This window comes from Triturus cristatus, chromosome 4_1, assembly GCF_964204655.1.
Source record: "Triturus cristatus chromosome 4_1, aTriCri1.1, whole genome shotgun sequence".
NCBI lineage: Eukaryota > Metazoa > Chordata > Amphibia > Caudata > Salamandridae > Triturus > Triturus cristatus.
The window spans coordinates 1,351,761,788-1,351,784,082 of NC_140585.1; the positions used below are offsets into that span (position 1 = coordinate 1,351,761,788).

Here is a 22,295-nt window from a genome sequence, read left to right on the forward strand (position 1 = left end):
GTGCTAGACTGAGTGATTGCAGCAACAGCAGCAGTTCGCACTGTCGCCTTGGCGGCTTCAACAGCCAAGGAATTCCCTTCAACGTGCACGCCAATGCGCTGATGACTCACTGTGTGAAGCATTTTTTCAGCTCTGCCACCAGTTCCCAAAGCAGCTTGTGCTTCAGTGTGCAACCTTTGGAATCTCTAAAACCATTTTGGCCCCGACAGTGAAGATATTTATTGTATGACTGAACACAATAAAACAAATTGCACACAATGAATGTGGGAATTCCCGATCCGTATTTTTTCGTGCCAATATCAGGACTTTGTTTTGCCAGCTGTGCCATGCAATCTCCTAGAGACTGCGCCTGTGTATTGCTAGGACGGAACTTACTGTCCCGCATAGGTCCCTTCACAATGGCATATGCTGCGCTGTATTGTTGTTTACTTTGTACAGTAGGCTGGGTAGATCCGCAAGTATAAATGATGTATACATACTGATCTAGAGGCATTATTTTATTAGGGAGATGATATTCTTGTTCGCACTGCAGGAATGCTTGTGCCTTTAATGTAGAATCAAACCTGTACTCTACATCTGTTGCAGTGTGAGAATTAGCCCATTGTATCCATTGCAGATGCAGTGCTTTCTTGGAATGCTTGCTTGGGTAACAGCCTCCAAGGTTGGTACCGGAGTCACAACAATTACACGATTCCCCTGTGGTAGTGCGCATTCTCTCACTACAACAGTTTGTACTGCTGTCAGTATCTTTTCTGTGGATGCAAAACACAATTCAGCGTCTGTGTACAAATGTGATTTGTTTGCTATGGGTACCATCTTGCCTTCATTGAAAGTGATGCAAGTGTACCCCGATTGACCCGTGACTACACGGATCAACCAATTAGTGGTATTTACACGTTTGTAAATGATTGGAAGCTATCATGTCAGCTTGTACGGAATGGAGAATCTCTGTGTTCCTCTACCCAATGTTGGACTGAAAAATCAGGTCCAATTAGGTCGCAGAAAGGGTCAACCCTTTCAGCGTAATCCAAAATGTATGTTCTGCCAAAATGTAGGAATCCGAAAAAGCACTGTAAACTTTTCAGTCTTTGGAAGTTGGAGCAGCACACATTTTTTCAGAAAATTAGCTGCCAGGCTTTTCCCTTCACTTGATGGCTCATATCCCAAAAATAGGACATTGAGGTGGGCAATTTTTGATATTTTACCGTTAAATTTGTAGCCCACAATGGCGAACCCCAACATTATGTTGTTCACCCTGTTCAAGTGTTCCAATAACTCATCGTCCATCAGATAAATATCATCTACGTAGGACAATGCCTCCTCATCACAATTTTGAAGTAACTCGGTTACTCTTGCTGAGAACAACCCAGTTCTATTCTTATACCCTTGGGGCAGTCTACAGAATTGGAGTTGAAAGCCTAGGGCTGGGAATGCTGTCAAATATCTGCTTCTAGGCACTACATTCGAGATATCTAGTGTTTTGTATTTTTTCAGGACAATGATACTCATTAATGCGGCACTGTGTGCATTTTGTACTGCAAATGTTCATTTGTGCATGTGTTCAAAATCCTGTAGTCTAAAACTAGATGGTATGAATTGTCGGGTTTCATTACAGGAAACAAAAGGATTATTCATGAAAGAGGTGCAGTTTTCAATCACACCTTGGTAGTCAAGTTGATCTAATATCTCCCTGACTTGTTTCTTTGCGTCATGTTTTATTGGGTACTGCTTCTGTGGAGTAGGAGTAGATTTTAAGGGATTTCATGGTAAGGTGACTCAGCATTCCACCCTACATGACTGCGGTAAAGTGTGGGAGCCAACGCCCACTCCTGGGGTATGAATATTTAGGTGACTAGAACGAGATCAGAGAAAGCAGGCAAAATTATATCTTCCCCTTAAGGCATTCGATAACGAACTCAGGCGGCCAATCTCTTACAGTCAAAAGGATGTCGTATCCATATGCCAGGTTCTCCCAAAACTGACCTTTAACTTTCCTGGGTATGTCCCCCTCCATTTGGAGTGCAATTTCGTATAAATGATGTGGGACACTAAACCTTGTATCCGATTTCTCCACTGTAATATATTCATTCAGCTCTGCTGTCACCAAAAATTCCATTAGGTTCTGGCGAGCTATTGTTACTTCTGCTGCGCTGTCTAGCATCTTTAAAGCCCATTCCCTATTCAGTAGCAGAGTCCTTAGTAGCCTGGGCAATTCTTATTTTAAGGCCAGCTACCTTCTTTTTAAATTGAGGTTTAATTTTGGGTTTATCTTCTTGCTTGATTATGTAGTCTGAAATGCGATATGTCTCCTTTTTCAGCTTGACTTGCTCTTCGGATCTGTGTTCTGACCGTCCTTCCCTGTTCTGATGAACTCTGAAAGGAACGAGAGGAACGTGTATCAGTATATGGACACCCGTCGGGTTTTTTTTATTATCACGGTTTATAAGATTATATCTTTTTTCAGAGGGCTCCTGTTGAGAAGACCCACCATGTGATCGGGATGCATTCTCCTTCTTATTTTTGGGTTGTTTGTTATCCCATTTCTTTTTAGAAATATTGGGTGCTTGCTTTGAGTTCTCCTTTTCAGGATTACCCGTTATTTGTAGTTTTCCAGCTCTAGCTCCTAGGTTATTTCTACCCAGCGAAGCATACCTTTCTTGGATATTCTTAGGTAGTTCCTTCTCCTGTTGTGCAGGACTGACTTCCCTCAGGCGTTGGCATATAGCCACCGCTGCTGCCTCCCCTTTTATGTGACCTAACAATTGCTGATACCTGGGCAAAATAGCCCATCAATTTCATCCCCAAGTCCAGGGCAAGTTCTGCCCTGTACTCATTCTGTATTTGTTTCAAATACATATGGTATAAATGCTATCATGGGCGTACCATGAGCTCTGGTATCAGCGGCAGCGAAAACTGTACCCCGAGTGGTATAATCCTCTATCGGGGAAGCTATTGCCATTGGAAAGCATATTGTGAGTATTCTGTGTTTTTCCTGCAGGCCTGGATGGGTAAATACTGCTTCAAGCTATGCTATTGTCTGTGCTATACAGAACAGCATTTGCTTACGTATGGTCATCATTCTTCCCATAATCACATTCCGCTATTTGTCTTAGTCATTTGAGATCGACCAGCTTGAGTAATGCGCGCAGGTTGAATATTAAGTGTTCGCATTATGAGCTGTATGCGGTTTCTGTATAGTTTCACTACGTCTCTGTAAAGTGTACATAATTCTGCTGCTGGCAATGTATCAATCTCTGGATGTGGTGTGCAAGCAGCTAGGACCAGCCAGGTCACTTCTCTGCTGAGTGGACCGAATCTCACCTTTGTTGTGGTGTGGGAGCGGGTGCCTTTAAATCAATTAATATGCTCTCGGTATGTTAATGGGAGTTCTTCGTATAAAAGTATTCTTCGGGTGCGTCATCTTCAATATAAGTATGAAGCAACTGTGTGCGTGCATCTGCAGGTGGGAATTGGACCCAAGAATTGAATACCTCTGTTCTGAATGCCTCGTGTGCCTCAATCACTAAGATAACACTACTACCCATTGTCGGGAGGCCGCATTCCATTAATTTCGCAGTAACTGCAGGTCTGTCATTTTCTTTAATATCAAGAGCACCTTCATGCTCCTCTTTCCCTACATTCGCAACGCTGTCTCCATTGACGGACATTGTGGGAGGAAGTAGTAAGAAAAAGAGATAAGATAGCACAGAGTAGGGTACTATAATCCTTCCAGCTTGAAAAACCTACAGCCAATACATAGGATATACCTACTCAGCAGCAGCGGATTTCTCTTCCCACTCTAGACATCTCTGGTTAAATGTGAGTTGGGGTCTCTGAGAAAACACGACTGAACTACTCAGATATGACTGTTAAATAAGAACCAAACCAACGTTGGGCACCAAGTTGTGCAGTTCCTAAAAATCCATAGGATCTGCACGTTTGTTGAACAACAAACCAAGGGATTGTTGTTTAGACAATTTACGGACACCCCCACAGGATACGTCAGTCGAAAGACCAGCTAGGTCACAGTGTCACCATAAGCCCCTTAACCCTACCAAGGAGCTAATAGTTTCTGGTGACCATCAACATGACAACCCTGACTATTCGGGGATCGTTGAACAGTACTTTTCAGTCAGTCAATCATGCTCACTTAGTCTCAGGGAGATGCACAAAATAAACGTTGGGGACATTTTAAATAAGCATTTATTGAACCAGCATCATTCTAGTATAAAACAGGTTTGCTGAGACAATAAATAGACAGAAGCCAACGTAAGATTACAAGCATCAACAGAGTAAATGGAAGGTAGAATTCCACCATGATGCTAAAACAGATAATATATGCAGGCATATAAGCATGACAGTAATCAAGTGCACTTCTACGATGCAAACCCTATCTAAGTGTACCTAGCATGTATTTGGGTGTAAAGCCGAGACTCCCCTAGGAAAGAGCCAAACCCATTTCCTGACGGGAGAGAATGAAGGACCCCGCATTGGTCACGAGTTGGACACACCGCAAGGTATTTCAGACCGCTGTGTGTTGAAGCTTCAGCGTGCAGGGACCTCAGTGTCTTGTAGAAGCATCTCCTCTAGTTACCTAGTGAAGGTGTCGGTTCTTTTATACCAGAAAGATAGTCTTGGTGTTCGTACCACAATCGATATGTTGCGAGTGCGATTATGTAAATGAGCCTAAATCAATAACTGCAACTATCCAAAGTAGCTCTGTCGCCCTAGGATGAAATAGCAATGACTTTTGTACAAAGTATGATAATCCGGTTATGAACGTCATGTGCAGCGGATTTTACAAAGAATCCTCATGCATAATAAATTAGGCTAGTTTCAAGGAAAGCGATTGACATTTATTCAGCACATAATTGGGTAAAAGGTCAGTGCTAGAACAGTTATGCAGAGCAAGACAGGACAAATGTAGGTAAAAGGTAATTTTGCTACTTAGGCCTAGGTTGGAGAGCATAACAGTACCACCGACTACAAGTGGGGTCTGACTAGTTGGCAGAACAAAAGAAGGGCCCTACGCAAGAGACAGCTAACATTTGTCTGTGACAGGGGAGGTCTTTAAGTTCACCCCCAAGGGTCATATGAAAAAAGCCAGCAGACCTGTCAAGGAAGATGCGACATTCAAGCAGGACTCAACACTCTAATGTCAAAGAGCATGCTCACAGCCCCACCATGGTGATCACTAAGTTAGTTCTAGGGAAACTCTCCTTCCAACTGGGGTTGGTGCATGGCTGACTACAAGGACAAAAGGGGAGGGAGGCCCAGGTATGAGCTACATCTGCCTTTGACAGGTGATGCACGTTTGAAATGCAACAAATGTCTGGGCCCAGCTACTAGGCCATCCTAATAAAGGTGAGGACGACTCGTCCCCACACTCGGGGGCCCATTGACGATGTCCTGGGAAGAGTTCACTGATCACCACTGGGGAGCCATCAAGGTGCCAGGTGAAAGATGAATACTTACAGAAAGGACTCTAGAAGCTTATGGCAGGCAAACGTTAACTTTTCTAAAGTACCTTTTCAATAATGGTTAGACAAAATCCAACTTTACCATTATATTGAATTTTAACTAAGTAATTGAAATATTTCTCTAGCTGTTTCCTGGGCCGAGATAACATTTACTAAATTTAATATTGTATCCCAATGATTTCCTATGGACACAGACAACCCTGCCACAATGAAAATTGCTTAGAGATGCTAGTCACTGTAAGACCATGTTTAACATTAACTGTTATAGGCCTACTTTTACAGATCATTCACCTTGCCTTTATGGGGATTAAGGCTTACTTAAGGCGAATTATACATATTTAAAAGCAGGGTTTTAGGTCTGTCAAAAATGTTTGTTACATTTTGAATTTGCATTTTAAACCTGTACAGCCAGGCTACTGGTGGCAGGCCTGCAGTCATGTTTGCCTTGTCACTACAGTAGGTGGCAAAATGAGTGCCGCAACCACCTGGTGACGGTTAACTTACAGGCCCTTGGAACATGGTGGTTACCATAAACTAAAGACTTATAGGTAAGTTACATAAGCTAATCAGGAGTATGCCAATTTTACCATGCTAAAAGGAGAAGAACAAGCACTTTAAAGCTGGTTACCAACGGTAAAGTACACAGAGCTCAATAGCCAGTAAAAACGTGGTCAGACGAAGTGACCCGGCAAAGAGGACAAAATCTGTTCAACACAGTGCAACAGTGCCTCGGTCCACTGGACAATGGTATAAACAGCTGGTGTGGATATTGCCCAGTAACAAATAGTTGTCACAGAATATAAAGAAAATCTCCCAGTCTATGAGAGTCATAAGTGAATCAATGTCCTAAGGTTTTAGGAGTTTGTTCACTTTATGACTAATAAACAAGCATTTGCAATGCAATTGGTCTCGCCTTTATGACCGTATATGTATTTAGCAATGCAGCACATTAGACTGGGTTCTGAAACATCTACGGTTCTTTAACATGGAGGGAAAATAAGCACCAAACTGCGTGGCACGTCAGGTATGGGAACACATGGAGAGAAATATTGACTTTCAGCAGGAAATGGTATAGTCCAAAGCTCAGTTTTTAATTTAAAATCAGGGCCTTCGGTGGTCATATCACTGAAAATGTAAGATTTGAAAAAAATATTGTCTACGGGTGCTCATGGAAGACAATTTCTATGGACTGGAATCTAGAGAATGCTAAAGTGATTCTGGTATTTTACTGACCTCTGCGTTGTCGTTTTCTATTAAGACAGTTAAACAGAGGCAGTTGAACAGAAAAAAGTCCCCAAGCGGAGGCAGTAAAGTCCTAGGGCTGATATCCAGAGCCCACAAAGTACATATACATACAAGTATATACTAAAGTATATACACGAGGTCTTGAATGCTCAACCTAAAAATAGCGTACTTTAGACTAAAAAAGCAAAGCAAGAAAACATAGAAACTGAGCACGAGTATCCAGACTCAAAATGAACAGTATTCAAGTTTTCTAAGGTTAAGATGCAGAGGACTACATCTTACTAAACTTCATGCAGCCATTCCGTTGCTATTTACAAGGCCTATTTGCGCTACAGCCAGGAATGTCTTTGGGAAATAACTCCAATACAAACAAATTAATAAAATTATATTGTACTGAAACATTGTAATGGTACTGAAATGCTTTATTTAGCCAAAACATTGGATTAACACCTAATTCCTCAGACTTACCTTAGGAATTACTTGTGAAAAGAAGCTCTGCTCCAACTCGGAGAGGCTGATATGAGGCAGAAACATTTGGGTCAAAATCCTAAGAACTCCTGGAAAACAAAGGGTTCTTAAGTAATAGTTCAATCACGTCAAGGAAAGTTTATTGAAAGTGTGAGTATTAGTCTTAACGAATTGTAAAATTTGTAACAATAAAAAAAAAGACGAATACCATAGCAAAACCAAATCTAACCAAATACACAACTCATTTCTTTTGCACAAAACTGAGTTAATCTTACTTGTGGAGAGAGGGTCCCATTTGAAATGCGGGAGTGGAGGGAATTAACAATAAAATTTAATGCAAAAAAATCTAAGGTAAACCCCCAAGAACATAGTATTCCAGCAGAAACCTGGCAAATCATTACAAAATATTATCAAAAGGATGACATGCCTTAAAGCTTTTAAACATTTCTCCCAAAACACTAAATAATGAAAAATGTCCCAGTTATCCTAAACGGAACATTTCAATTCTATTAAGGACACCGAGGCGAGAATCATATAGAACTTTCTTCTTTATTAAACTCCAGTAGCCTTATGTATCCAAGTAATCAGTATACAAAATTTTCCATGAAATATTGGGAAAAGTCATATTGTGTTTTAGCCAATCCTGTGCAATGTATCCCATGAAGAAAACCAAAGAGTATATGGTTCCGCCTCTTTTTCGCACAACAGCCCCCAGAATAGTATCATGCCCACTTCTCGTCTTCTGGTCTGTCCTTCAACAATAAAGGAAAGAACTCCAGTCATTGTATGAAAAGTAAAACATCTCCTTCAAAGTAATGATTTGTCAGTTTAAGTACACACTTCAAACTTTTCAGCATTATGAGAGGAAAAGTTTTATACTTACTCCGATGTGGGTGTACAACACTTGTGGGTATCTGTTCTTGAATCTTATGCAAGCTGTCCTCTGAATTATAATTTCAGTGAGGACAGGGAGTACAATACAAAGTCTTTGCAGTGGGATAATCCTTGCCTCTGTGTCCTTAATAGAATTGAAGGATTCCTTTATATAATCTTTCATTATCAGGATTGGAGGCGAGAATTATACAAGTTTAAAGCTTACTTACCGCTCTAATGAGGCTACAGTCGCAGCAGGTTTAAAGTAAAACCTTTTGAATGTGGAATCAAAGAACCGATCTTTTGTATATATGATATCTTCTAGCCTCGCTCCAAATAAAAAACCTTTAAAGGCCATCAGGCCCCTTGTGGAGTGAGCTCCAAAAATATTAACTATGCCTGCCTCCTGCATAGTCCAGCGGACCCACCTTGCAATAGCTGGTGAAGAAACCGCCTTGAAAGTTTTCTTGAGAGAAATTAGGAGATGATTTTCTCCTACTGATCTGAACTATTCAATCAATTTAAATTCATAAACTTTATTCGGCTTATTGATATAAAACCATAAAAGTATACATTGTACATCATAATCACAGGATAAATTATATACAGTTTGTTTAATACAAACTTAAAAACATTCTCCATGATTGCATCATTATAAGGTTAATAACTAGAAGATATCGAATTATTTTGGGTATTCATAAGTTAAAGGCCTCTAGGTGTGCCAATTTTTTCCTTCTTCCAATGGCCATTGTAATATAAGTTATAACAGACAAGCAGATTTCACTTTTTCCCAAGGAACATAAATTATTAGAACTATTCAGTCAGACATAAGCTTTCAAGCATTGGACCACACACAACTTAGGAATATCTAGGAATACTGGGTAAGATATTGTATTGCTATGAGTTTTGGTGCTCCTGCACACTGAAACGTTGACCGCTAGAGTAAATATCCTACATAAAATATCTACAGCTCTGAAAACAGGGACTCTTCTACAGGAGAAACAGAGCAATCTAGGAAGCTTATCAGATATGTTTTCCTATTTAGAAACCTGTTAGCAGGCAAAGAAAAAAAGACCTGTATTCACATCCCATACATTTGAATAGCTCCGCTCAGGGAGGGAAGAGAAAGCCTGATACCTCTAAGGAGCTTCCTGACCAAGGGGTGTCACCTACCTGGACTCCATCAATTGGAATGTGTCCTGTAGAAATAGAGTGAAGGGTGTTTATTTCATGTTAAGCCAGCCCCTACACGCCAGATTTGCAAGAAAGTTCAGGATATGGACAATGTGTGACCCCCACGGAATCTAGGTTCTGTTGCACACTCCAACCTAGCCATCACCCCCATGCTAATCTGTATTGTTTAGTAGTGTATTTTGCCCACGCTCTCTGAAGATCTTCAGCTTGTAACAGCAACCCTGGCATTTTCCAGCATTCCCTGGAATCCTGCATGCCACGAGGTACAGCTTGCCTTACAAAATGAGTTGGTGCTGGAGACTATCCAAATTCGTCAGAATCGGGCAATGGTGGGCGAGGGGAATTGGAGAATCCCAAAAAGTGGTAGAAGAAATGGAAACCAAACTTGGGAATTGGAATCGGTGTTATATTCAATTCAAAGAGCTTTATTCGGTATGTACAACAACCATAAAAGCAAGACAAAATCTAAAACACATATGTAAAACATTCCAATACATAAAACTGTCCAATTAATTACCAAGCAGAATACCTATCCTAGCAAATTGTTTTTACAATGAAAGACTCAAAATAAACATATTCCAGGATCATCAAGAGTAACCAATAAGTTCATTGCAGCATTGGTTATTCTCACATTGAATTATAAAAAGAATGGTTTCATATAAAAAAGTCTTAAAGATGAATAGAATTTTCAAAAAAGTATAAAATGTATAGTGCTTTGTTTTGATAACCCATCACACGGGCATGGGATCAATGGACATGTTTTCATGATGGGGAAGGCCACTAAGTGATGTACTATACCCAGTCTCAGTCGGGTCAGAACAAAGCAATGAGAAGGCCTAGTCACTACTGACAGGTAATCTTGAAATCCTGTTCTGATCTCAAACTGCTGATAAAATCCCTATCACTCTTTTACGGGTCTCTATTTGATAAGCTAAAAACGTATCCTTAATCTCCTGTTTGGATATGGTTGTCACCCAGGCTAGGTCTCCCAGGATCTGTAGGTTAAATAAGTTACTAAACAAATCACAAATGTATTTGAGCCAGGGGATGCTTAAGCTGTTATCCAGAAGTAAACAATCTTTAATGGTTTGAGTAAATTTGGTCTCCTCTTTCACCCAAATTGATCTCCATAGCAATAATGGGCGCATAGCAATCTGGTACGATAGGTAGTTAATGCCTACTTCACGATGTAGGATTTTGGTAGATGCTGATGAGTGTAGACACAAGAGGCGTTAAAAAAAAAAAAAAAATCTTCATACTGTAGTATCTGGTTATGTTTGTGACCCCAAACCCCAGCACCATAAAGGGCTATGGCAACACATCTAGCCTTATATAGGTCTACCATATCCTTAATACGGCGATTACCTAGCTTGGATGCAAATCTAAAAATCCAGTGGGCACTCAACCATCTTAGAGCGAACATTAGCAAATTTGTATAACCAATTCCCATTTCCTGAATAAGTTACTTCCAAGTAACAGAAGGTATTAACAAGTTCCACTTGTGAGTTCTCAATGAAAAAAGACTCGCATTTCTTAGTTTTCTGGCCGCAGACCATGACAAAAGTTTTAGCCTTATTAAACAGCAATTTCCTATTATTGCTAAAAAGGCTAAAATGATCCATTAATCGTTGTAAACCATCTGGGGTTCTAGAGGTCAGCACCGCATCATCTGCGTAGAGTAGGACAGGTACAGGGTTACCAGCAATTTGTGGTGCATCTGCCTGTACTGAACTAAGGGCTTTGTTGACTCCATTTATAAATAAAGAAAAAAATAATGGTGCCAAGACACACCTCTGGCGGATACCACTTTTAACCTCAAAATGTGGTGTACACTCCCCACGCTGTCCGTATCGCACCTTGCATGAAAGTTTCTTGTACAAAATGGTTAGCGGGCCCTTGAGGGGCCCCTCCTTTAAACCTACACACAAGTTTTGGCCCCCTAGCATTCAAACATCCAAGAAGAGGAGGAACCCTGTGATACTAAAATGGGGATATGTGAACGGACAGAAAACGATTGTTCAAGACGCCCTAAGGGGTTGCGACGCTGATTGTATGACGCACTGCCAACATATGCATGTCACTGCATGACTGTAACTGATTTTGTTGTGATTTCTTTTGCTTTTTGTTTCTGGCAAAATATAAATAAAAACATTTTTTTAAAAAAAAGTTTCTTGTACAGCCTTGTTAGGAAGTAAATTATTTGTTTGGGAGCCCCTAAATTAATCAAGGTTGGCCATAAAATAGAATGGTAAACAAGGTTGAACGCCCTGCTAAGATCTGCAAAACACAGGTATAATCTTCCCTGTTTAGCATGCGTGTACTTGCCTATCAAGAGTTCTAAGTTGATACATTGCTCAAAGGTTCCCATCCCTTTTCTAAAGCCATATTGAACTGGTGTGAGTATCTCATTTTCAGTTGCCCAATTGTCAAGTTTTGCCAATAAAATTCTATTCGACTCATCACTTTAACGGATGAATCCAGAAACGAAATGGGGTGGTCATTTTTAGCTTCAGTTTTAAGATCTTTTTTAAGAATAGGGATTAGCACGAATTGGCCCCATGACGGCAGGATATACTCCATCAGTGCAGAGTTAAAAACTCTGGTTAAAATAAGACTCCATAAATCCATTTCAGTTTTATATACATCAATGGGGACCCCATCTGGGGATGGTGCTTTGCGACCCCTACTGCCAATCAATCCGTCCTGGACTTCGTCAATGGTAATATCTAGGGGCAGCATCAGCCACGTTCTTTCAACTAAACATTGTAACCCAAATGTATCGGGAACAGGTGGATTAAAAATACTAGAAAAGTGGCTCACCCATGCGTCACAAGTGACATTAGAAAGTAAATCTGGGAATGAATCACTCTTGAGGAACCACAAGTTAACAGTTTCCCAGAATAACTTGCTGTTCGCTGTATCCGCTGCCATAGAAAACGTATCCCACGCTAACTCTTGAAGATTTTTTTCTCCTTGCCTTTATAGCCAACTTGTAATTAAAATGTGAATTTTTGATAATCTCAGAATTTCTAGGTTTACTACCCAGTGCTTGTTTAAGTTGGCGTAAGGCCTGGGTACAAGTATGGTCAAACCATCCTCTGTTTTGTCTGCTTTTTTCCCTAATGGGTGCAGTCAATATCCCCTCAATTACAACATTAATATGTCCAAAATTGGCTAACAGCAGAGAGGGATTAACATGCTTGCTAAGGCAATAAGCAATCTCTATCACATTTGGTAACCATTTCATGTAGAATTTTTGCGGGTTCCACACCAACCCATTTGATACTTGTCCCATTTGGCCTAATGGGAACAATACTAGTAATAAAATCTTGGTTTACTACCATTTTAGGTCCCCAAACTAAAGTCGATATAGAAATACGATTGTGGTCACTCAATACCTGCTCAGTGATCCACGGGATAGAACACAGATGGATGCTACTGGCTTAGATAAGCATACGATCAATAATAGATGCAGCATTTCTGCCACCAAATGTTGGTATAAGACCACGATTGGTATCCCGTGCACACTCTAGCAATTCAAGATCGTATTTAGCCATCAATAAATTAAGGGCTCCTCCGTAATCATTGTGTGAAATGCATACTTGCATCATCCTGTTCCCACAGACAGTCATGGACAGTGGGCAGGATTGAATATTAAAATCCCCCACCCAAATTATAGCAATGTTAGTCTTAATAGAACTTATCAGTTTATCAAGCCCAGTGTCTAACTCTGGTACAAAATTACTGCGAGTTGAGTCAAACACGTTATTGTAATAATTGATCATGACCACATCCCTATTATCTTTACAATGTAGCCATAGAATCTGGGAGTGAGTTTCTACAGTGATCGATCTTTTAACTGTAACAGTAGATAACTTATATGAAATAAGAGTCAGGAGTCCCCCTTTAGCTCTGCCAGCTGGCAAGGGCACTGCCTGAAGCCAGTGTGAAGAGAACCCTTCTACATATACCGGTCCAGTACACCACGTCTCTTGTAGGCAAATTATGTCTAGGTCACTGGTAATCAAATCCGGCCATACTGGAGAATCCTGTTTGCCCCTTAAGCCTGCAACATTCCAGGTGGTAATGGTATATCCATTCTCAAATAATTTCCCTGAGTTGACACGGGTGAGCTTACTAGTACTTCCTTTGTCTGGGTTTACAAGTGTAGCCTCAATAGAAGTACACACAGTGTCTATAGTGTCAGTAGGTTTAATCTGGGGTAGGTCAGTTATAAATAGGCCCCCTGCATCTTTGTCTACTAGCCATTCTGCAGTAAAATAAGGCTGTTCTGGTTTGGAATAGTTAATTCCCTTTTGTCAATCATTTTCTTGGACAGTACGCAAAAACTGATATCTATTGGAAACTGTTATATCCTGGTGAGGATGGATTAACAGAACTGAATTCATCGGGGGCTTTTGGTCTTCTTCCCTATGTTGCGCATACCTTAGATGCCTGTAGAAGAAACCAAGTGGTAGCAATGTCATATTTGAATCAAAATGGGGGTGCTCTGGCTAGTGTGTCTCTAGCCCAGCTTGGGGTTCTAAAATTGATGACAAAGCAATCTCCTTTAAGACACTTCTGTGAGGGGCCAATCCAGCCTACTCTAAGTGTCAATAGAATCTTATTAGCTCCTGACACCGGGAAGCCACAGTTCTTGTCAAGCCAGTGTACTACTCTGTTCTTCAGGGTGTCATGACTCTCCATTTGTCCTGGTTGCAAGGGGGGGGCGAGGAAGACACATTCACCAGAACAGCGACATATGGGCAGCACTCAGGGAGCAGGGTGATAGAGGTGTCTGCTCTCCTCTTTTGAGTTATATACTGACCCGACTTATTATATGTGGCACTAGAGTGTTCCACAACTATCCCATCCGACCGAGCCCCTTGAGCTGGTCGAAGTTCATCAATCGAGCCCTACTGTCTTGGTGTGATATGGTTTACTAATTCATTATTTCCGTTGAGGTGCACTGTGCTCGTCATGTCATGTAATTTCAGCCCCTAACAGGTTCTCTACCTGTTCCTTTGTTTATTCCATTAATAATAGGGAAAATTATCTTGGACGCAAGCTCATCCTTCCCACCCCTAGTCATCCCTCATTAACCCAGCCCAAGTGCTAGTGTCCCTCAATAGGCCACAGATCTTGGTCACCTCACTAGACAGATCATCAATTTTCTCATAGATCGGCCTAAGCAGCTCCTCGACCTTGGATATAATTGTAGCTATAATTAGTGTTTGTGAGTTGGCAATGGTACCTTGGCTGTCTAGGCTATCACAGGTAGGATCTTTAGGGGTCAGCATAGGGCCTTTCTTCACTCTAGAATTACCCACCCCCGTTTATTTCTCCTTGCACCCTCTATTCCTCTTGGGGATGGCGATCTATCGATGTATATGTGGGGGGAATCAGTTAGAATAAGCAAATCGTGATCAGGTTCTAATACAGGTTCGGGGGTCCTAGGTGTTCCATGTAGCACAATAGGGGCAACTTCTGCAGGTTGGGTAGGCACTCCTTGTAAGAGTCCACTACTGTTGTCTATCTGTTCCCCTACCATCATGCCAGGGCCCAGGATAGGAGGCGTTCAGTCCTATCAATTTCGTCAGAGATTGCACTAACTGCTCGCACTAAAAAAGAGTCAATTGTAGTGCATGGTTTGTCGATTATAGCTTTTTGAATCTTACGTTTGACCATGATGGCTTCCTTAGTTCCTAGGCAGTATTAAGAGTATACAATATAAACTAGTATTGATCAGTAATACAATACACAGTCAATCAATCGTCCTTTATTCGGTACTTAAAAAATACCATAAAAGTACATATACAGTTAATATCAGTAAAATACGGTTCATAACACATGGCTGGAGACAATTGGCCCAAAAACAAAATTCATTCAACACCGCCCTCTTGAGTCCCTTAACCTTAAAGCAACCTTAATGAAATTCATAATACAAAACAGTGTATGAGGATCATTAGCCCTTTGCAAGAATAATAAGGCAACCTTGGAATGTTTAAACTTTGCCTGTTTTAAAATTCCTAATAAAAAGCTACGCCTAGGTAAAACATAAAATGGGCATAATAGTACAAAATGAAGGGTATCCTGCGGAGACCTATTGTCGCAGCCGCAGGAACCCTTCTGCTCAACGCTTGAAGTAAAACCTGGTGGGTCAGCCAATAGGTGGTGTAAAAGGTTGAGCCTAAAACGAGTGATTAAAAATGGATCCTGGGCGTTGTACATAAGAGCAAGATAAGGTTCCATTCCTTTCTCTGTTTTCACCATTCTATGAGCACAGACTGAGGATTTACTTTCTTCCGCAGCCGCTCTACGTGAGGCTACCAGGTCCAGGATTTTTTTTTTGACTCTCAATGTATCTTGGGGGATAATTTCCGTTGGATTGGTAAAAAGATGCTTACAACCAATTCCCTCAAGTGTGGACTTCACGTATTTTAGCCAGGGGATACTCATTCCTTTGTCCCTTTCTATACAGTCTCTAATAATTTGTCTGCTTAGGTCTGCCTCGATATTGGACCAAATCTTTAGCCAGGCCATAAGAGGTCTGACCTTTATCAGGTCCTCGATGTATGCCCTTCCTAATTCTTCATGGATGATGTAGGCGGGAGTACTTGGGTTTTGAGCACCTTTCTCAAATATTTATTCTCCTCTGTCTAACTGCTGAGTGCTAACAAAACCCCAAACTTCAGACCCATATACCACTTTTGAACAACCGATTGAGCTGCACAAGTTCATAACTTGTTCTGGCGACCACCGGCCCAGCCTGCGTCCATAATTCATGATCGCCCCCGTCGAGGCAACTAATTTGGAACACCGCTCTTCAATTAAAAATTACATTTTATAAAGCCCATCGAATAACAAGCCAAGGTAGGGGAAGGTCTGTACCTGCCCTAGTTTGTGTGTGTCTATTTCGTATGAGAACTTCTTACAAGGTTTGGTTCCACCCAACATGACATAGGACTTAGTCAGGTTTGCCGACAAGTCTAAGGTGTCCATAAAACTGACAAACCCGTCTATCAGGCGCTGAAGTCCCTTGGGGGTGCGGGCTAAAAGAACCGCATCATTTGCGTACAACACAGGGACAGGGCGGGAACCTACTCGAGGAGAATCTACTTTTAATTTGCCTAGTGCCTGGTCTAAATTATTAATATATAGGGAAAACAAAAACGGGGCCAAAATACATCCCTGTCTGACCCCACTATTGCAAGCAAAAGGTGCCGTAGTGCCCCCTTCCAAATTAAAACGCACTTTGGCAGTAGTGTTCCAGTGCAATGCTCTCAGGGTGTTAACCAGGCCCTGATTAACCCCTAATCTGGACATCAAGGCCCACAGCTTCTCTCAATTGACGTGGTCAAAAGCTGCAGTGAGGTCCATAAACCCAAGATATATAGCCTCATTGCTAGCTAAAGTATATTTTGCCGCCAATAGATAGAGGTTCAGGCACTGGTCCGTTGTCGATCTCCCTGCCCTGAACCCGTACTGAGTATCTGTGATATGATGTTCGTCGGCCCAGTTCGTAAGGCGGTTGAGGACCACTCGTCCCAACACTTTGGCCGTCACATCGATCAAAGATATGGGGCGGTAGCACTGGGGGTTATCCCTGTTCCCTTTTTTAAAGATGGGGACTATTGTTGCAGATGACCATGAACGCGGGAGGACGGTTGCGACCGCCGCATTTATCACCCTTGTGAGAATAGGGGCCCACAGCTCCACCTTGCTTAAATAAAAGTCTGATGGGATACCATCTGGTCCTGGCGCTTTGTTTTGCGTTAAGCCCTGGATACACGCTACCACTTCCTCCAGAGAAAATTCAATCGTGGTAACCCACCGGGGTCCCTTCCCATCATCCTTATTATTCTCAGCGGTGTGGTTATATAAACTTTTAAAATGATCATACCATTGTTCTGGCAAAATGGTAGTACCAATTTCTGGGGCATTAGTGTGCTGAAAACATGGGTTATTTATTATTTTCCAGAACGCAGTTATATCTCTTCTATCTGCTGCGGCCCTTAAATCTTTCCAGGCTTGTAATTGGAGGGAATATTTCCTGCATTTAATCGCCTTTTTGTATGTGATCCTACACAGTGCAATGCGTGACTTGTCCCGGGGTACAGTTTCAAGCTAGATTTTAGCTCTTTCTGTGCCTGGGAACAATCTTTGTCGAACCATCTGGGGGTGGCGTTTACTCTCCCTTGCTTAGTGGTTTTTAGTAGCCCATCTATTAGACGCGCCACTTCCTCAAATGCTTTGACAACGGCAGGTCCCTCCACCAAAAGGTCAAGGCACGCCCCAATCACTTAATTCCCTGTCTCCATTAGGGATTTGTAAAAATTGTCCCCGTCCACTTTGGTCCATCTAAGTCGTCTCCCCTGATCCGTTACCCTCTAAATACTGGCTACCCCTACACCTCTCCTAGCACTTCTGGGGGGCAGGTCTTCTATCTCCAGCACTAGGGGGTTGTGATCACTGAATATACTCCATTCGATCTCTGCCCCTCTTATCCAGTCCTTAAATAGACTGGAGACCACTACGTAGTCTATGAAAGAGTGACACCTTCTGCCCTTGAATGTTGGAATAACCTCCCCTCCGCTTCCTATAGCCACAAGGTCTATAGTGGTTACTAGGGCGTGACTTTTCAGGACCCTATCCATTTCCATCCCCTCACCGGAGTGCTGAAAGTGTGGACCTTCTTCCAACGTACAACGAGACCAGTCCTCATTAACAGGAATCAGGTTGGGGCACAGGTGACAATTAAAATCACCCGCTAAAACCACTAACGGGGCCACAGCTCCCTTCCTCGAGGCTGTCTCTGCGCTTAATCGATTATCTAATTCACTTATTGTAGATCCCTTCCCCTTAACTGCCACTGCGTTATACAAATTAATCAAAATCACATTTAGCCCATTTGTGTGGAACCCAAGGGCCTGAATATTATTTGTGGGCCAATTTAGATTAGTCCATACTCCTTCCAGCTGCAGATCTACAAATATAAAAAGTCCTCCCATAGCTCTTCCTGAGGTTGACTTCTGTGCAGGCACAGAAAAACACTTGTACCCCGCTAGATGAAAGGGGCTACAGTCTATCACCCAGGTTTCCTGCAAACAAATTACCTGAAACCTGGTGATATACTTCCTCCATTCCTGGTTATCAAATTTTGCCGATAGTCCCGCTATATTCCATACCACCAGTTTTAGCCCCTCCTGCGTTTGTGTCTCTCTTGGATATAGTGTAGCTAAGTTATTATCCTCTATCCTTTCACCTTTTGAGTCCTCGTTAGGCCTGGGCAGATTATGTAAATTCTCTGGTCGCTGAGGGTGCAGGAAGATATGATCCAGCCCCGCTACTTCCTCACTCCCTGATGACCTAACCGGTGATCCAGAGGAATTTCCTGAAACAGGGGGGACCGCAACACAATCCATAAGAGACCCATCCGGGGACTCCACAACATAACTGGTGGGCACCTTCAATGCGGGGTGGTGAGATAAAGTTAGTCTGGGAGATATTAGGGGAACAGCCCTTTTCACAGAGTTGATTCGTGGGAAGGGTTCTATTGCTCTTTAGTCAGTCCTGCTCCTCTAAAGACATAAGGGGGTCAAATCTGTTCCTCAGGCTAAGTGCTCCCTGATTTCTAAGGGAAGCATATCGCATTGGACGGCGGAGACCCTAACCACCAAAAGGGCTATCACTTCTGCTTCGGAATCCGGGGCCTGGACCAAAACACGAATTTCCCCTTGGGTAGAAAAAGCTCAGGGGCAAAGATCTGATATTACTCGATTGGCTATCCGGTTCCCAGCTTAATATTTGGTAGACTACGCGCTGGCTCCTAAGATTTACCACCACACAGTCGCCGGTAGCATCCTTTGACCTGTTCCCTAACCAGCTCACCCTTCGGACAAACAGAATTTCCCCCTGATCATTCCCTGTTAGCGGCCTATTCTTATTCAGCCAGAACATGGTTTTGTTCTTGAGTTCATCGTAGGCCTCTATACAATCTGGCTTCAACCCCGGGACCCCCATGAGTAGAATTACGTATGGGGCCGCTTCTGGGGGTAAGTTTATACAGGGTAGAGGGTTAATGATCACCTTGGGGGGTGGCCCTTCAGATTGACACTGGGGTGGAAATTCTGGTGAGGGCTGCTTATAGGCTATAACTTGGGGGATACGTGTTGGTGGGGCAAGAGTAACATCACCTGAGCTCACAGTGTAGCCATTGAGAACACGACTAGTATGTGGATGATGGGGATTTGGGGACAATAGAGGACGCTTGGCAATGGTGGATTGCCCTTCTGGGGGATTACTTGGTTGTGCAACTGACGGGATCGTGGTGATAGTCTGTGACTTTTCGCAGTTGTTAATAGAGGCGAAGTATTACCCGCCCCCACCCCCTTTGTTTTAACCAAGGTTACCACTTTGTCTAGCCGACTCAGAATTAATTTCATTTGAGTATTGATGAGCTGCTCAAAATAATTCTGCAAGTCACTAATGATTTGGGATACCCAGTTCGGGGATACTTGTGGTAACGGCGCGTGCCCCTCAAGTTTCCCTGCGGCCACATTGCTGATTTCGGTCGGGCAGGGGTAGTTTTTTCCCCTCTTCTATCTGGGTTTCTTAGTGCTAATCCTCTTTTTCCTAGCGATTTGTCCCATCCCCCCCTCTGTCTGCGTCTCTAAATCGTCAGCTGAGCGCAAGGAATGTTAATAGATGGAGAAACTGCTAGAGCATTTGGGGGGATTACAACCATGTCAGTCTCGGACTCCTGGGACAAGGGGGTAAAGTCGATTTGCAGGATTAATGAAAGACGCCTCAGTGCGCTCAATTTCATTAGTAACCGCACCAATGGCTTTTCGCAACATTCTATCAATTGCGGTGGGCTGAGCAGGTTTGGACACACAACGGGGATTATGTGAAAAATTCAAGCTCAGCTTGGAAGACCTTGTTTGTACCGTACTAGCCATTGTATTCGATTTCTACAGGTATAATAATTGATACGCAAGCACAAGAGGTCTTCCCCTTCAAGATACGAGAAAAGCTAAACCAACTATAGAGCCAATAAAAAAATAAAATTAAAAAAACACCCCAGCTAACCGAAAATAAACAGTCCAGATCCGCACCCTACTTGAGTCTACAACAATGATCTCCCAGTCCAGTCTATCATATACAGTAATGCTACCTCTTCTCAAGTCCACAACTGGGTCCTTGATCACCCTCGGAGTTCGAAGTAATCTTCACAGAGGGGGGCCCAGCCTCTGCCGGTCACAGACGGCCCGCCCTTTGCTCAGGCTTAGCCCAGCGCCCGTCCGCACGCGTCCCGTGTGGCGGGAAGGGCTAGTCGCTTTTAAATCTTCCAGTTACAGGGGGGAGGAGCGAGGTGTCTGGTACCCCGCAGCGTCCTGGTCCTTGTAGTGCTCTCGGACCCCCACAGACACAACAGCGGCAATATGAAGCGTCTCCCGCAGAGAGGGAGACGCGAGGAGTAGATGTAGCCCCGGTTACAGGGGGGAGGGGCGAGGTGTCCGGTACCCCGCAGCTTCCTGGTCCTTGTAGTGCTCTCGGGCCCCCACAGACACAACAGCGGCAATACGAAGCGTCTCCAATACACAGTCAATTTCTATATAAAGTGCCAGATACTAAAGTGCATGTGCTAGGATCAAAGTGCAGAGTGCTGGGAAGTTATGAGAAATACAGTACAAAAAAGCAAGGAGCTAGGTTCAAGGTTAATTTCAATACATAGTGCCAGATACTAGATTGCATGTGCTAGGATCAAAGTGCAGAGTGCTGGGACGTTATTAGAAATACAGTACCCAATACAGTGCAAAAAAAAGCAAAGAGCTATGTTCAAGGCGCAATGCAAGATAATAGAATATAATAGAAACAGTCAAATATAAAACACAACGGAGCCCTTTAGAATTTTACTCTAATGTTAAAAGTATTCCTTTAAAAGAAACAGTAAAGAATTGATTTAAAATCCAGAGCTAAGCAGGGATTGTCACTTAAACCTCCTTAGCTCAAAGGTCCGGAAGAACGATAAACATCGTGAGCAATAGGAGTATCCTCTTATCCGTACAAATTGTGATAAAAGGGACACTTTGATATATTTAGCTTAGGCCTCTCACCATCACGCCAGGCAAAATGTTTAAATTGTCAAAACCTATTTGTCAGGATTAGTACCTGCGTTATCATTATATCCGCGTTGATTCACGTAGGAACTGAACCAAGGGAGGTGGCCCAGCCGGCCACAAAAGTCCGCAGAGGGGAGCAGACGGGCCTGCCCTTGGCCTGGGTTTCGCGGGGGCCGCTAGCAGAATTCAAGGGCGCCTCCTGGCGCTGTGGGTGGTGTTGGCGTGGGCGGCTGCACGCTGGATCGCACGGGGATGCCGCAAGGGACGCTGGGGATGTAGTCTACTCCCAGCTCCCTGGTTCCCGGTGCCAGTCTCCTCTCCTCTCAGCCCCCCAACGGAGGGCAAACAAAACTGGTGAGCGTCCAATGTTATATTCACATATGCCATTTGGCACCATGTAGGAGTAGAGGTCCTAGTTATCGCCAATGGATCTAGGCTTCAGTCATGGAGGAAGGCATCCACTGCAGTTGCCTTCAAATCCGACCTCCAACTGAAGTCTGACCACCTGATGATCCAGACGTGATTAAAACAGATCGACTGAGAATGAGCCCTGTTGTCGACTCCGTTTCAGAACATCTAATTGGTCCAATTTCCACACGCTTGAGTCCTGTAAATTTCTTGAATTCCCGTCTGCTACATTGTTGACCTTCCCTGGAAGGTATTCGCTGTAACCACAATCGGTTTGTTGAGGCAAAACTGCCAAACTCCTTTGCCCTTTCGGTGAGAATCTTGGAGCATTTGTCTCCCAGATAGTTTACATACCATACTGCAGAGATGTCGTCCACCTAGGGTAGGATACCTATTTGCACCCATTCTTTGGCCCAGTATTTGATCCCAGAGGATGAGGCTAAGAGCTCCAGGCAATATGTAAATGTCGTTTGTATGTCAACCATCTTCTTCCAGGGGATTA

General features: G+C 42.9%; 1 pseudogene across 1 annotated transcript in view; it reads right to left on the reverse strand.

Annotated features, from left to right (window-relative positions):
• LOC146856666 (FIGNL1-interacting regulator of recombination and mitosis-like) overlaps positions 1-22,295 on the reverse strand; it is a 1,045,039-nt pseudogene that overhangs the window by 821,173 nt on the left and 201,571 nt on the right. The window contains exon 3 of the transcript XR_014981545.1: positions 7,194-7,282. The product of XR_014981545.1 is annotated as an FIGNL1-interacting regulator of recombination and mitosis-like (transcript). The remainder of the gene's footprint in view (positions 1-7,193; positions 7,283-22,295) is intronic.